Consider the following 17,053-nt stretch of genomic DNA (forward strand, 5'->3'; position numbering starts at 1 on the left):
CAAACTCTTTGCAATTTTACACTGTCGAACTCCTTTCTGATATTGCTCCACTATTTGTCGGCGCAGAATTAGGGGGATTGGTGATCCTCTTCCCATCTTTACTTCTGAGAGCCGCTGTCACTCCAAGATGCTCTTTTTATACCCAGTCATGTTAATGACCTATTGCCAATTGACCTAATGAGTTGCAATTTGGTTCTCCAGCTGTTCCTTTTTTGTACCTTTAACTTTTCCAGCCTCTTATTGCCCCTGTCCCAACTTTTTTGAGATGTGTTGCTGTCATGAAATTTCAAATGAGCCAATATTTGGCATGAAATTTCAAAATGTCTCACTCTCGACATTTGATATGTTGTCTATGTTCTATTGTGAATACAATATCAGTTTTTGAGATTTGTAAATTATTACATTCCGTTTTTATTTACAATTTGTACTTTGTCCCAACTTTTTTGGAATCGGGGTTGTATCTAAAACATGTCTGGAATCTGGATAGACATTTAAACTTTCTAGAATATATATATATATATATATATATATATATATATATATATATATATATATATATATATATATATATATATATACGATAGAGGATATTACACAGTTGTGTGAAGATATAAAGTTTATCTTTGAGTGCTGAGTGTATATACCACGAGTGAAAATATTTTCAAGCACAAGAAGATAAACTTCATATCTTTGCGCCAACGTGTGATTTTCTTTTATTATATCGACACATTCACAAACAAAAAGTCCCCAAATTTATCAAAACAATTCATCAATTTCCTCACGAGTGACAGATAGAGATTTATGTCCCAGTTTTAGTTCTCCATGTCCCAGGTGGAGCTCGGATGAAAAATAAATACGGGTGGTGTATTTCCCACTAAAACACTTGTGTCTGTGTAATATATATATATATACTGTATATTTATAGCATTCATAACTTGCAATATTTTGACTTCATTCTTATATTTCCTTCTACAGCGCTTTCACCTTTATTTAATGTTTATTCTCTTGTTTGTTTTGATCACAGAGTAAACGTCAAATCAAATCCCTTGTCAGTTTGACCTTCGCCAATAAATCTGATTCTGATTAAACTGTGTGTCGTCACTGATCTGGACGGAGAAGTTCAGGGTTTTTGTGCTTGATGTTGTGTTGGTGCTTGAGCGCTCAATTCTTTGCTTTTTCTTGTTTGTTTGTTTTCTCCTGGAAAGTCTTGTCTGAGTTTTTTACCAAGAGGTAAAGATTGAAATTAATAATTAATGAAGCCGTGGCCTGCAGGTTGGTGTCATGTGACCAGCCATAAGTTCATTTCCCCTCTGATCTGAGGAGAGCCGGAGGTACAGCTTCTCAGTGGGTTGATGAACTCTGTGTGTGTGCTGTTGTGATTCCTTTACAGAGAAACACTGCATTCGCACATCACAGCTAGAAGCAATGAGACCAGATGAAACACATCCGATTCTCTAAACCTTCTGGTTCTTCTGATGTGCTCCTCTGAGCACGCGCTCGTGTTTTATCCACGTTTTATAGATATTTGTGTAGTTGTGTAGCAGGAAGTGTTTTCCTTCATCCAGTCCTGGATTCATGTTCAGGTTTTGTTTTGTGCATCGTTGTGCCTCATGTGTCATTGTGTAAGACATTACGAGACGATTTCTTCAGCAGTGAGGATGAAAAAGTCTCAGGAGGAAACCAGAAGGAACCGGAGAGGTACAGAAGGTCACACATGACCCAGATGTGGACATCACAAAAGCCATCAGTGATCAGACAGCAGAGTTGAAGATGAGGATGATGAAGATGATGAAGAGATCAGAAAGAAGAACACAAAGTAGAATAAAGAGAAATGTAACACAAGCACCAGTGATAGAAATAAAATAGGAAACAAAATGAACATCATATTTACCTCCGCCAAGGAGATTATGTTTTCGGTAGCATTTGTTTGTTTGTTTGTTGGTTTGTCTGTTAGCAACATTACGGAAAAAGTTATGAACGGATTGCTCTGAAATTTTTTCCAGAGGTGTAACTGGGCACAAGTAACAATCCATTAAATTTTGGCGGTGATCCGGATCACCTTCCGGATCCCGGATTTTTTTAAAGGATTCTTGGCGGAGGTCTGCGCTCTCCGAGCGCTTTTCTAGTTTTGGAAATAATTTAATTTTTTCCCCTGTTTAGTAATTATAAAAATCAGCACAACCCCACAGTTATACTAAAATCCAGAGTGATGAAGTAAAGGGACTGTGAGTGTTGATTATTTTCCCCGAACAGCGTGTCCCTCAGGTCATATTTATTCCTCTCACACCACAGCAGCTTTCCAGCCATTTCCATTTTAGATTGATTTAAGAAATCGTACTTTTTATCTGTTACTTAATTATTTTCAGAATGTCATTGAAATGAGTTCATTCCTGTTCTCACTTACACTCTCCGGCCACTTTAATAGGAACTTGTTGTTGATTCTAAGCTCCCTGTTCTTGGCTGCAGGAGTGGAACCCAATGTGTTCTTCTGCTGTTGCATGCTGAGATGCTTTTCTGCTCATCACGGTTGTAAAGAGTGATTATATGAGTTACTATATCCTTCCTGGCAAAAAAGAAAAGCTCGAGCCAATCTGCCCATTCCCCTCTGACCCTCTCTTATCAACACGGCGTTTGTTTCCACCCACAGAACTGTCGCTCACTCACTCAGTGTTTTTTGTTTTCTGCACCATTCTGTGTAAACTCTAGAGACTGTTGTGTGTGAAAACCCCAGGAGATCAGCAGCTTCTGAAATACTCAAACCAGTCCATCTGGATCAAACTGACACCCAGACCACAGTGAGAGAAAGCCACACTGTGAGATCACAGTTTTTCCCGTTCTGATGTTTGAACATTGTGAACATTAACTGAAGCTCCTGATTTGTATCTGCGGAATTTGATGCATCAAGCGATCGGCTGATTGGAGAACTGCAGAAAACAGCAGGTGGGTGTATGGGTGTTCCTAATAAAGTGGCCAGTGAGTGTGTGTTATAGCAGCGATAAACACAAGTGTCACATCTTTCAGGAAACCACAAAGAAGTGTGACCTTCGCTCTGTCCTAAAGGCTTCATGTTTGAGATGGTTTCATCCTCATCGTGTCACTCGGGAGCTCCATGAAGATGTTTTTATCTCCAGAAAGATACCGTGTCATGTTTCACCTGCTCCAAACCCCTCAGGCTGCTCTCACAGGAAAAGAATTAAACAGACTAAAGATGGAGATTCTATTGAAATGTCTGACCTTTTGTTAGACACGGATCTGACGTCAAAGTCCATTTCCACAGGCCTATTCTGTGAGGTCTTAGTGCATTATTGTTCGTTGATGTCCTACTCTGATTCCCCCCTCCACTTGGTTTTGTTCTCACTTGTTCATTTCCCGGAGCTTTTGGCTGACGAGTGCTGACTGGCACAGAACAGTGTCACTGTGGCTTTGTGAGTTGCACAATTTCTCTTTTAGCACAACACAAAACAGGTGCTCTACTGAACTGTGTGTGTATTTTTGGCACGTTTACTCACCGTACAGTCTGACCTCATGATCACACTTATCACCACCACCAACTGACATCTGATCCAGAAAAAGCATCAACAGCTGTTATGATTTTCACTCAGATATCGTGTCTGTCGGATGGAGTCACGTTTACTCAGACAAGGAATGCAGCCGTCCTGAAGAATCCAATTTGCTGGAGTTGGCCATGTCTGAGCTCCAGTTAGCCATTAAACTGAAAGTGAAGTGCCGCCTCGCCATGTTCAGTCCTGCTCTGTTACGCTAGCATCTGTAGCCAGAGGTGAAGTCTGACATGAGAGTTCTGTGTGGTTAAAACAGTTCGTGGTGAGGTGGGCTTGTGGAAATGTTCCTCATAGGGTCCTGCACCACATGACCAGGTTTAAAGGGGCCGGCTAACCCTTCCCAGAATGCACTTCATCGTTTTTGTTTTGAAATCACATGACCGCTCCTCTGCTAGCTTTCTGTGCTATGTTTCTCTGTACATCTCTAACTTCACAGTTAGTGATCCATTCAAAATCCATCTCAAACTTTTTCTTCATCTACATGGACGTTTTGAACACAACATACTCCTGGGAAGGATGCTCCACCCCTTTAATGAACAATGATCATAGTAACCTGATTAGGTTTTGGAACTGATCCAAACAGGGTCAAGGTCACACACACCAAGGTCCAATACGTGAATTAAGTTTTCTTCATAGCGTCCTTCCTGTGTGTCAAACACAGATGCTACTTAAACACACGTGTTCAGAAACTCAAGACCATTTTTGCCATGGGTCCATGTGACGGCCATGAGCTTTTGAGTAATGATTGTTTTTTTTTTCTGTTTAGTGCGTCTCCCCAATCTGTCTTGAAGCGCAGGTGTGTGCAAGGGGCGGGCCGCTTCTAATGGACTATGGCTTCCACCGGCGCGCAGGCGGAGCCTCTCCTTCAAAACGAGCGTCACCCGCGACCGAGGGGGGCTTTTTTTTTTTCTTCTCACCCGCACTCTACAGACACACAGCACATTCCACTCCACTCCTGCATTTGCACACACTACTGATAGCCTACCATCCCTCCTTACACTATTGACTTTGACCGCAATTTTTGTTGAAACTGAGATTTTGGGACTTTTAAAAAATAAATAATACGTTGGATTTTTCCTTGCAAACGTCGTGTCGTCTCCCCCATTCTTTTTGGTATTGTGGTGACTCCCCTAGGTCACAACAATATGGGGGCTCGTCTAATTTCTTTTTTTTTGCTGAGTTTTTCCCTCTCGCTCCTCCGCTTTGGGTTTGCCACGTGAATATCTGTTTGTTTGCACTTCCGACATTTGTTTCGTCCCACTTCACTTCTTTTGTGGGGGGCGGCGTGCGTGCGTTTGCCTATTTTCACTTTTACCTTTCGGTAATTGTTTGACAGTCGCCTAGGTGGCGTTTGTAATCGTTGGGGTATTCCCCACTTGCGGGTTGGCTGTTAAGATAACCCGGTACTGCTGCTCTTTTGGTAGTCTCACCACAGCGTACCTTCCCTGATAGGCTGAGGGTGTGCTCTCGGGCGCACCATTTCTTTTTTTAGTTTGTTTTTTTCGCGGTGAAGGTGGGTAGTAGCAGTTGTCTCGGGTGCACCTCCGGGGTGCGCACCTCACGTGCCCACTGGTTTTGTGTGCTTAAAATCCCCCCATCGGTAACCGCAGAAGACCTAGGGTCTACTTAGTTTAGTTTTGAAAGTGTTTTAGTTGGGTAGATGGGGATGTAAGCGTGAGACTGCTGATAACAGTTGTGTGGTTATTTGGTTTTGGATTTTCGGTACGCCTTGAATAAAGCAGGCTGGTTTTTTTTGGATATGTCGATCGTCGACGATTTCGTTGCCACTCCCTCTGTGGAGACGTTTAATTTATTAACTAAAATCCAGCTCTTGGACATTGCCGAGCGTTATAAGGTTCCTCTAACTAGTGAAGACAAACGTTCCAAGTCGCTCATGCAACTAGTTGTTAAAGCAGCGTTGATTAAAGCGCAGGTGCTGCCCGAGGAGGAGGTGACTCCTCCCTCTCCGGCAGCGGCGGCTGAAGTGACATACGAACAGCAAAAAGAGCTCCTTAGGCTTCAAATGGAGAAAAGTAGACTGGAGTATGATAAAGAAATAGAAAAACGACGCCTCGACCGGGAAGTGGAATTGTCTAAATTGGATGTCGAGCGCCAGCGTTTAGCTTTGATTGAGCGTGGCAAAATGCCTGCTGGTACTCCTGGGGAATTTGATGTGGCACGTAGTTTAAAGCTGGTGCCTAAATTTGATGAAGCCAAAGTGGAAACTTTTTTCACTCTGTTTGAGCGTGTCGCCAATGCGTATCACTGGCCCGACGTCGAGCGCACACTGCTACTGCAGTGCACCTTAACTGGCCGCGCCCAGGAGGCCTATTCCGCGCTGGATGGCACCGAAAGCCTGAAATACGACTCTGTTAAACAAGCGGTGCTCAAAGCTTACGAGCTCGTTCCTGAGGCCTATTGCCAAAAGTTCCGTAGCATGCGAAAACGACCTACGCAAACCTATACCGACTTCGCCCGTGAGCTTGCCGTTCAGTTTAATCGTTGGTGTGTAGCGTCTGGTGCTGAAACACAAGCTGGCCTTACAAACCTAATTTTGGTCGAACAGCTAAAAAACACACTACCCGAAGCTATGGCCACTTTCCTTAGTGAACGTGAAGCGATCACATTGACTGCTGTAGCTGCGTTGGCCAATGACTATGCCCTCATTCATAAAAGTAGGTTCTCTGCTCCACCGAGCCGTGACATTCGCTGGTCATGGAACACCCGAACACCCCGCGATGCTGTACTTTCGAATAGGGGTGCTCCTCGCGCTCGTAATCAACCAGATCCAAGCAGCGTTTGTAATTACTGCTTGGGGAAAGGGCACTGGAAGTTTGAATGTCCCGTCTTACGGGGTAAAGAGAAATTTAAAATTCCCGTTAAGGACAATGCCTTGGCTGTGCCAGTTGGTCGTCTCGCTTGCGTGGATGAAAGTTTTTCACCCTTTGTGTTTGATGGTTATGTGTCACTGCATCGTGGCAGCGATAAAATCGCAGTGAAAATCCTGAGGGATACAGGCTCCGTAGAGTCTTTCATTTGTAGGTCCGCCTTGCCCTTTTCAACGTCTTCTGATACCGGCCAGTGTGTTTTTGTTCGTGGCATTAATTTGAATGTCCTGACTGTGCCCTTACACAGCGTGTACCTAGAGTCCGTTTTGGTCAGTGGAGATGTTTCACTTGGTGTGCGCCCTATGCTCCCTGTCCGTGGGGTTTCTGTTATTCTTGGGAATGGGTTAGCTGGGGCTTGTGTATGGGCAAATGGGGTGATTGAATGTGGGGGTATCCAAAATTCAAGTACTGCTCTCCCAGACCGTGAAGTTGCGCCTGTGTCCGTGGTAACGCGCTCGTCCAGTAAAAGGACATCTGCGCTGGAGAACGATGATGCTCATTCTTTAACTGGTTTGCCGGCCTCGATCTCTCGCCAGCAGGTGATTGACGCGCAGCGGTCGGATGCTTCCCTGCAGACGCTGTTTCCCAAGGCTCGTGGCTGTGACGATGACGTATCTGAAGGTTACATACTGAAGGACGAGGTCTTGATGCGTAAACACCCTCCAAGCGGCCCAGCTGATGAACATGCGTGGCAGGTAGTGGTGCCAACCACCTTGCGTAGCCTGGTGTTAAAAACTGCCCATGATGACGCCGGGCACATGGGTGTCCGTAAAACCTACGACCGAGTCACACGCTACTGCTACTGGCCTAGGGTAAAACGTGACATTACGGAACATGTGCGAGCCTGCCATGTTTGTCAACAGACTGGCAAGCCTAATCAAATGCCAAAACCGGTTCCTCTGCGACCCATCACCCCTGCGCCAAAACCGTTCGAACACCTCGTCATTGATTGTGTTGGGCCACTTCCTCGGTCCAAAACTGGATGCAATTATTTGCTAACTGTCATCTGTCAAACCACCCGTTATCCTGCGGCGTACCCGCTTCGGTCCATTACAGCCAAACCCGTTGTCAAAGCGCTGTCTCAGTTCATGTCAGTGTTTGGTATCCCAAAAACCATACAGTCAGACCGCGGAACGAATTTTACCTCTAAAACCTTTGGCCAGGTGTTGCGCTTACTGAACATCCATCACAACAAGGCGTCAGCGTACCACCCCCAAAGCCAAGGGGTCTTAGAACGGTTCCACCAAATGCTCAAGTCCATGTTGAGAGCGTACTGTGTGGAGCTGGGAAGCTCCTGGGATGAAGGACTGCCCTGGTTGCTGTTGGCGGCCAGAGAGGTGACCCAAGAAAGCACTGGCTTTAGCCCAAACGCGCTGGTGTTTGGCCATACAGTGCGAGGTCCGGTAGCAATGTTGATGGGCGATGTTGACTTGTCTAGCGGTCCTCCGCAATCTTTAACTGACTACGTCAATGGGTTTCGCCGTAGATTGTATGAGGCGGGGAAAATCGCATGGGAAAAACTGCTCTCCACGCAAACCAAAATGAAAAAAGCATATGACAAAAAGACTGTACGTCGCATGTTTAAAGTTGGCGATCAAGTAATGGCCCTTCTCCCAGTCGTGCATTCGCCTTTCCAGGCCAAATTCGCTGGCCCTTACAGGGTTGTTCGTGTAGAGCAAAATGACAATTATGTGGTGGCAACACCGGACCGGAAGACTAAAACCCAACTGTATCACGCCAACTTGCTGAAACAATATTTTGATCAGGCAAAGGTTGAACCTGCTACTGCTTTTGCTACCTCTGTCTGTCCTCTCTCTTGCTTGTCTGTGGCAGGGTCAGCTGGGGAGAACGACAGACGTCCATCCTTGGGTGAGATGACTCCTCCAGCGGTGGCAGCGCTGCAGGAGGTAGAGGTTCGTGAACCTGACGATGCGGTCTTGTTAGGAAGGCTCAAAAATTCTGAGTCATTGGCTAACCTTCCGATGCTGTTTAACCATCTTACCCCACAACAGTCGTCCGAATTGGAAGCTTTGATAAAGGAATTTCCGTCCTTGTTCTCCGACACCCCCACCCAAACATCTGTGCTTACCCATGACATTGACGTTGGGGACTCTCCCCCCATTAAACAGCGTTTTTACAGGGTTTCCGTGGAAAGACAAAAAATCCTGGAGGGGGAAGTGCAGTATTTGTTGAAACACGACCTGGCTGAGCAGTCGTACTCTAGCTGGGCTTCGCCTTGCATCTTGGTGAACAAACCCGACGGTACTTATCGATTCTGTACGGACTACCGTAAATTAAACGGCGTCACTAAACCTGACTCCTTTCCACTACCACGCGTAGACGACTGCGTTGATCAGGTGGGATCTGCCAAGTTCATAAGCAAGTTTGACCTGCTCAAGGGATATTGGCAGATTCCCTTGACTGCCTGTGCACGAGAAGTCTCCGCGTTTGTTACACCCACAGGTCTCTACGTTTACAAGGTGATGAGTTTTGGATTGCGTAACGCGCCTGCCACCTTCCAGAGATTAATGGAGTTGTCGCACATCTGGAAGGCGTTGCGGTGTTTCTGGATGATGTGGTCCTGTGTAGCGAAACGTGGGAATCACATTTGCATCGCATCCGCCAGCTTTTCACACGGTTGGCCCAAGCCAACCTTACGATCAACCTGGCCAAATGCGAGTTCGCTAAAGCAACGGTTACCTATCTTGGCAAAGTGGTGGGGCAAGGTCTCGTGCGCCCTATTCGCGCCAAAGTCTTGGCTATTGACGCATTTCCACAACCAACTTCAAAAAAGGAACTTATGAGGTTCCTGGGGATGATTGGCTATTACAGAGGGTTTTGCCAAAACTTTTCGTCTATCGTAACACCCCTCACTGATCTGCTCAAAAAGAGCAAACCATTCGTTTGGAGTCCTGCTTGTCAAAACGCTTTTGGCAAGATCAAAAGCGTCCTCACCTCTGCGCCACTCCGCGCAGCACCGAAATTGTATGAGCCTTTTAAATTGCAAGTTGACGTGAGCGGGGTAGGCGCTGGAGCTGTTCTACTGCAAGAGGATGATGAGGGTGTTGAAAAAACTGTGCGTTACTTTTCGCATAAATTCAACACTTATCAGTTGCACTACTCCACCATCGAAAAAGAAGCGCTCGCCTTGATTTGGGCCCTTCAACATTTCGATGTGTACCTGGGGGGTAGCGTAAGCCCAATTACGGTCTACTGCGACCACAACCCCCTTACCTTTCTCCACTCCCTCCAAAATCCCAACCAAAGACTAATGCACTGGTGTATTTTCTTGCAACCTTTCCATCTAAACATCAAACACATCCCAGGGAAAGAGAATGTGGTAGCGGATGCGCTGTCACGCTCTCCAGCCCCATAGATCTACCCACTGTGTTTGTAATGGTGTTATACTGTGTCTTCTATTCCAGGGCCCGGAATTTGAAGGCACTGCTGGGTTGCCACCAGGCCAAGTCGGGTTGGTAATGTAGTATGAAAATGGTGAACATGGATTTGTGACTGTTTTGTGTGAATGCCTTTGGTGTATGGTGTTATATCCCCTTGATATTTGCAACTTAGAAATGCTACTAAATGTGGACTAAAGTGGCTTGAGAAAGCAAGAACCAAATACGCTTGTGGTGATTGATAACCATGGTTAGACTGTGAAATGTTTTGAGAATTTAGAAATTGTAAGTGCACTAACTATTTTGTGTTTTCGGAGGGTATTTATTTGCTGGAAACCCATGGGGTTTCTCTTAAAGGGGGAGGTGTGACGGCCATGAGCTTTTGAGTAATGATTGTTTTTTTTTTCTGTTTAGTGCGTCTCCCCAATCTGTCTTGAAGCGCAGGTGTGTGCAAGGGGCGGGCCGCTTCTAATGGACTATGGCTTCCACCGGCGCGCAGGCGGAGCCTCTCCTTCAAAACAAGCGTCACCCGCGACCGAGGGGGCTTTTTCTCTCACCCGCACTCTACAGACACACAGCACATTCCACTCCACTCCTGCATTTGCACACACTACTGATAGCCTACCATCCCTCCTTACACTATTGACTTTGACCGCAATTTTTGTTGAAACTGAGATTTTGGGACTTTTAAAAAATAAATAATACGTTGGATTTTTCCTTGCAAACGTCGTGTCGTCTCCCCCATTCTTTTTGGTATTGTGGTGACTCCCCTAGGTCACAACAGTCCATCCAATGAGCATCTGAAGTTCTCATGAGGAACAGATGAAGAAGAAGAAGAAGAAGAAGAAGAAGAAGAAGAAGAAGAAGATAGTTTTTCCTGAAGAGCTTCCTTCCTGTTTGAAGTGTATTTGAAGGGTATTTCTGGTGCACACATCAGTCATGAGAAGATAAGTCATGGCTTAATGGTTAGAGAAGCAGCTTTGAGACCAAAAGGTCATTGGTTTGATTCCCTGGACCAGCAAGAATGGTTGAAGTGCCCTTGAGCAAAGCACCTAACCCACAACTGCTCTGGGCATGTTGTGCGTTGCTCTGGATCAGAGCATCTGATAAATGCCATTAGCGTAAAGTGACGTGTCCTTCAACTTTAAAGGGGCGGAGCCTCTGTCTCAGGAGCATGTCTTGTACAAAACTTCCATGTAGATGAAAAAAAAAGTTTATATCACTAACCTACTTGGCTTACTGGTTACACCTGGAGTCTGTACAGAGAGCATGCTCCTTTATCCAGAAAGATCTGGGTGATGTCACACACACACCAGTTTCTTTTCAGAGAACAGTAACCCACAAGTTCCTCATGGACTAATTTGCATGTTCAGTGATTCATCAGTTTATTTGTATCTTGCTTTTAACACCAGACTCTGTCACAGTGAAGCTGTACAGAAGATTAAAGACTTTAACCATATGAATTTATTTTATCCTGAATAAATGTATTTATCCCTCATGATGAAGCCTGAGGCAATTTTGTTGAATGAAAAACTGCATCAGACTCCACGAGGAAGAAACCCTGAGAGGAACCTGACTCTAAATGGAACCCATTCCCGTCTGGGTGATAACAGACAGTATGATTATAATAACTCACTTCTATAACTCTGTCCTATAGAGTCACAGAGTACAACTGTGTTTACAGGAAATTCATTATAGTTTAACAGGAAGTCTGTTTTGTTGAAGTTATAAACTGTTCATTGATGGAGACTTGAGTGTAAAACTGTTCATGACACCTGCAGTCCTAAAGTTATCACGGGGATTGGAGTCCAAAACCATCGGAGCAGAACTGTAAAAGTCCAGAGTGTCTTCTAAGCGTATCTTTAGACCGTCCATATGGGGACGTCCTCCACAGGAGCGATGAGATGAGAACCTCAGCTAGAAGTAGAGCCTCATTTATCATGATCATCTGCACACCAGGTACATATCAGCTTATACTGGATGGAGCAGGTGGATTTTCTGAAGAATTTATCCAAAATGAATCACAGATTGTCCTTTAACATGTCAGATCTGAGCTGGAATTAGATCGCGTCTCACCCACACATCGAATTGGACAAAACGCCTCTGGCAGACATTAAATGTAAATGTCATCAAATTTAAATATGTGCACATGCAGATTCCTCATACAGCATGGAAATAAAGATTTCCAACACACACACACACACACACACACACACACACACACACACACACACACACACACAAAGGTGGACAATGTATTCCAAAGCACAAAGATAAAGCAGTCTTTGTCAAGATACCGAACAAGTAAAATCATATCCGTTCCACAGCTCATGAACCTGATTCACCATAAAACAAACATTTCTGCTTGCAATAAAAAAAATATTTTAAAAAACCCTGTAAAGTTTTTTACAGTTTTGTACATTTGCAAAAACTGTAGTGCTGGTACTGTGTGTAAAATTTATACACTGAGAAAGCAAACAAAAATTAAAATAAATAATAAAAAAAGAAATCTGAGGCGTCGTCATCTTCTGGACCCTGGGGAACCTCATCTGCATCACAGCTGGCGACCAAACAGCAGGGAACCCGCGGGGTTTTTGGGAAAACAGAGTGGATCATTCTGGATAATGGTGAAGTTTCCCAGGTGAGATGGGGCTTCGTTCATTATCACGTCTTAATGCGTTGGATCCTTAAGTCTGCGACTTAAAGTCCCAGAATTCAGTGCAGCAGTAGGAGAGCAGTATTTCAGCTCAGCTAGTTAGCAGTGTACAATATGACAGTGCTGACAGTGTTGAGGGTGTTGAGAATGTTGACAGTGTTGATGGTGTTGACGGTGTTGACAGTGCTGACAGTGTTGATGGTGCTGACAGTGCTGACAGTGTTGATGGTGTTGACAGTGCTGACAGTGTTGATGGTGTTGATGGTGTTGACAGTGCTGACAGTGTTGGTGTTGACGGTGTTGAGGGTGTTGAGAATGTTGACAGTGTTGATGGTGTTGATGGTGTTGAGAATGTTGACGGTGTTGATGGTGTTGACAGTGCTGACAGTGTTGAGGGTGTTGAGAATGTTGATGGTGTTGATGGTGTTGACAGTGCTGACAGTGTTGAGGGTGTTGATGGTGTTGACAGTGCTGACAGTGTTGAGGGTGTTGAGAATGTTGATGGTGTTGACAGTGCTGACAGTGTTGATGGTGTTGATGGTGTTGACAGTGTTGGTGTTGACGGTGTTGAGGGTGTTGAGAATGTTGACGGTGTTGATAGTGTTGACAGTGCTGACAGTGTTGATGGTGCTGACAGTGCTGACAGTGTTGATGGTGTTGATGGTGTTGACAGTGCTGACAGTGTTGGTGTTGACGGTGTTGAGGGTGTTGAGAATGTTGACAGTGTTGATGGTGTTGACAGTGCTGACAGTGTTGATGGTGTTGATGGTGTTGAGAATGTTGATGGTGTTGATGGTGTTGACAGTGCTGACAGTGTTGAGGGTGTTGAGAATGTTGATGGTGTTGATGGTGTTGACAGTGCTGACAGTGTTGAGGGTGTTGAGAATGTTGATGGTGTTGATGGTGTTGACAGTGCTGACAGTGTTGAGGGTGTTGAGAATGTTGACGGTGTTGATGGTGCTGACAGTGCTGACAGTGTTGAGAATGTTGATGGTGTTGACAGTGCTGACAGTGTTGAGGGTGTTGAGAATGTTGATGGTGTTGACAGTGCTGACAGTGTTGAGGGTGTTGAGAATGTTGATGGTGTTGATGGTGTTGATGGTGTTGACAGTGCTGACAGTGTTGAGGGTGTTGAGAATGTTGATGGTGTTGATGGTGTTGACAGTGCTGACAGTGTTGATGGTGTTGATGGTGTTGACAGTGCTGACAGTGTTGAGGGTGTTGAGAATGTTGATGGTGTTGATGGTGTTGACAGTGCTGACAGTGTTGGTGTTGACGGTGTTGAGGGTGTTGAGAATGTTGACGGTGTTGATAGTGTTGACAGTGCTGACAGTGTTGATGGTGTTGACGGTGTTGAGGGTGTTGAGAATGTTGATGGTGTTGATGGTGTTGACAGTGCTGACAGTGTTGAGGGTGTTGAGAATGTTGACGGTGTTGATGGTGTTGACAGTGCTGACAGTGTTGATGGTGTTGACGGTGTTGAGAGCTCACCTTTCCTCAGGTGTAAACACAAAGCTGATAAATCAGTAACACATCAGTCAGAATCACAGGGCCCCTGTAAATAGGGCCATTTGTTTGCATGAGTTCTGGATCAATGGATCTAAACCACGCAGAGGACGAGAGAGGGGTGAGGATCAAGCACAAAGAGGACGAGGAAGACAACAACAATCACAATTTGTTTATGATGCAATTCATGCAAACAAAAAATTGTTCATAATGTTGGAACACATGGGCCGATCCAGAGGGAACTTTGACAGAAGCTGCATCCAAACGCGAGCCGTTTCACCGTTTAATCTATTGTTCACACGTTCAGGTGAGAAAACAGTTCTGGAGTTTCAGTAATGTGTGTAAATCACGGTCAGTACTGCTGCAGCACATCAACACACTGGGACTAAACCTGGAACTTTGGGTTTCGCTCTGGATTTTACATCTCAACACTAATAACCATCAGCTCTTTATTTATTTATTGCTTGCAGGGGGAGGCGACAACAACTGACAGATGTGTAAATATTAGAGATTACAGTTTTTCTGAATTGCTAAAACACTCATTCCTGTTGTGTGAATCAATTGCTCAGTTGTCTAAACTCATTCACTGAATTGAGCATCATTTTGACAAAACCATAAACTATCTTAACCTAGTAAAACACTATTTGCAGATCTCAGTCCTTCCTTCTGCAAAACTCTAAACACATTCTCATGCAATAAAACACAGTTGGCACTGTGATGCACTTGTGATGCAGAATGGTAACAACAAGTGGCAAAATATGAACATAAATGAAACACGTGTGTCATCCATTCAACACAACGATTCAAAATTGATCACACTTGTTTCTCATCATGTCATGAAAATATGACAACCAGTATAAGCCAGTTCAGAGGGCAAGCAGGTTGGTCCTGCAAGCTCATGACAACAATGGATCAGAGACACAGAGGACGAGTGCGCGTAAGAGGAGGTAGAGGCGGAGGACAAGAAGGAGGAAGAGGAGGTAGAGGCGGAGGACAAGAAGGAGGAAGAGGAAGAGGAGGGAGAGGAAGACGAAGAGTGGCAATTTCTGATGAAATTCTGGCTACCGTCATAGACCATGTACTGGTGCACGGCATGACCATGAGGGAGGCCAAAGAGTCCAGCCAAACATCAGTCGATTCTCTGTGTCCACCATAATCTGGAGATTCAGACATGAGAACAGGTCCAGTCTACTTTACTCTACTGTTTTATCATTGAAAGTTTACAGTACTACTGTATACTGTATATATATTTCAGAACATTACATATATTTTGCACATTCTCTGTTTGCAGATACGGGGATGGGAGGACACCCATGTTCACACCCCAGCAGGAGGCCATTGTAGTCAACATTGTCCATCAAAGCAGTGCCATTACACTACAGGAAATACAGCAACAAATTATTGAAAACATCACAGACTTCGAGGGACTCAATAGTGTGAGCCTTTCCACCACAGACCGTATCCTCCATCGCAACAGGATACGAATGAAACAAGTGTACAGCGTGCCCTTTGAACGGAACTCTGAAAGGGTGAAGGAGCTGCGATTTCAGTATGTGCAGGTAAGTGTACAGTTAGTTATGGTGCTGTACTATATACATATTATTGTCAAGTTCAATAGCATCACATTACATATACAATGGATGTTAGTGAAGAATGCATACATTGTACTCCACAGCATAGGCCTGTCTCTCTGAAGCACTGACAAAACTATCCGTCTAATTAAAGAGAACGTTTGAACTGGACGCCATGGAGAGACCCCATGAATTCATTTTTGTTGGTGAAGCTGGCTTCAATCTCACCAAGAGAAGAAGGAGAGGCAGGAACATAATTGGCCAGCGAGCCATTGTTGAAGTCCCTGGCCAGCGTGGTGCTAATAGAACACTGTGTGCTGCTATAAGCAACCGGGGTGTTCTTCACCATCATGCCACTCTGGGGCCATAGAACACCCAGCACCTTCTCACCTGTCTTGGTGGTCTTAGAGCTGTGTTGTCTGCAAATGAACAGCAGGAACATGAGTTGATTGAGCGGCCTATTTGTTATAATTTGGGACAATGTTAGTTTTCACCGCACTGATCAAGTCAGAGAACGGTTCATTATGAATCAGAATTTCATTAACCTTTACTTGCCACCGTACTCTCCCTTCCTCAATGCAATAGAGGAGTTTTTCTCCACTTGGAGATGGAAGGTGTACGAGCGACAGCCCTACACCAGGCTTAATCTTCTTGAGGCCATGGAACTAGCCTGTGATGACCTTGGCGAGGAGATGTGTCAGGGCTGGGTACGGCACACTAGGGGTTTTTCCCCCGTTGCCTGGCAAGGGCAAATATAGTGTGTGATGTGGATGAAGTGCTGTGGCCGGACCAGCCCAAAGACAGGATGAAGCTCAGTGAAGCTCAGTGATCAACTGTGTAAAGTCGTTTGAGTTTTTTTTTTTTTTTGCCTTTTACAGTACATTTTCTTTTGTATTTGTCAATTTCAGGATGATTTTTTTTACAGTACCAATTACTATAGTTTATGTTTGAATGCAGAGTAAATGCTAAATCCACTGAGTTGTGAAATCTTTTTTTTCCTTTACTTTTGGAGATGCAAAATGCATATGCTATACTTTATTGTGACCAATAAACATTTCTCCATGAGCAACATGCCTTGACCACTGTGTTTTCAACTTTTTGGTGTAGTGTTTAATAACTGCTCAGCAGTTTTTCTATTTTGACCGATTCATGCAAGATCTGACAACATTGTTCGGTTTTGAGCACGTCAAACTATTTTGAGGCGACGGTATGGTTTTGCAAAAAGAATCAGAGGTTTTGTGAATGTAGTTTGAGAAAAGAGTTTTGTGTTTAGAATTCTGAGAAAAGGACAGGAGGATTCAAAAAATGTTTTAACAATTGTGAAAAACTGTAACACACACAGTCAGACAGAGAGAGAGAGAGAGAGATAAAGAGAGTGAGAGAGAGATGATGGTGTTCACCTTAAAGAGCGAATCAGAGTCAGTCTGTGTGTGAACGAGTCAACACTGACCTGGTTCTTGAGCTGCCTCGAAGC

At 44.6% G+C, this 17,053-nt stretch overlaps 1 protein-coding gene across 2 annotated transcripts in view; it reads right to left on the minus strand.

The window, feature by feature from the left end:
- The window catches only part of hsd3b7 (hydroxy-delta-5-steroid dehydrogenase, 3 beta- and steroid delta-isomerase), an 84,929-nt gene that overhangs the window by 67,598 nt on the left and 278 nt on the right, over nt 1–17,053 (minus strand). For both annotated transcript variants that reach the window (XM_060902300.1, XM_060902297.1), the window contains exon 2: nt 17,030–17,053. This exon is cut by the window's right edge and continues 108 nt beyond it. The gene's annotated coding sequence lies outside the window, so the exon portion shown is untranslated. The remainder of the gene's footprint in view (nt 1–17,029) is intronic.

Source organism: Neoarius graeffei, chromosome 20 (assembly GCF_027579695.1).
Source record: "Neoarius graeffei isolate fNeoGra1 chromosome 20, fNeoGra1.pri, whole genome shotgun sequence".
Lineage (NCBI taxonomy): Eukaryota > Metazoa > Chordata > Actinopteri > Siluriformes > Ariidae > Neoarius > Neoarius graeffei.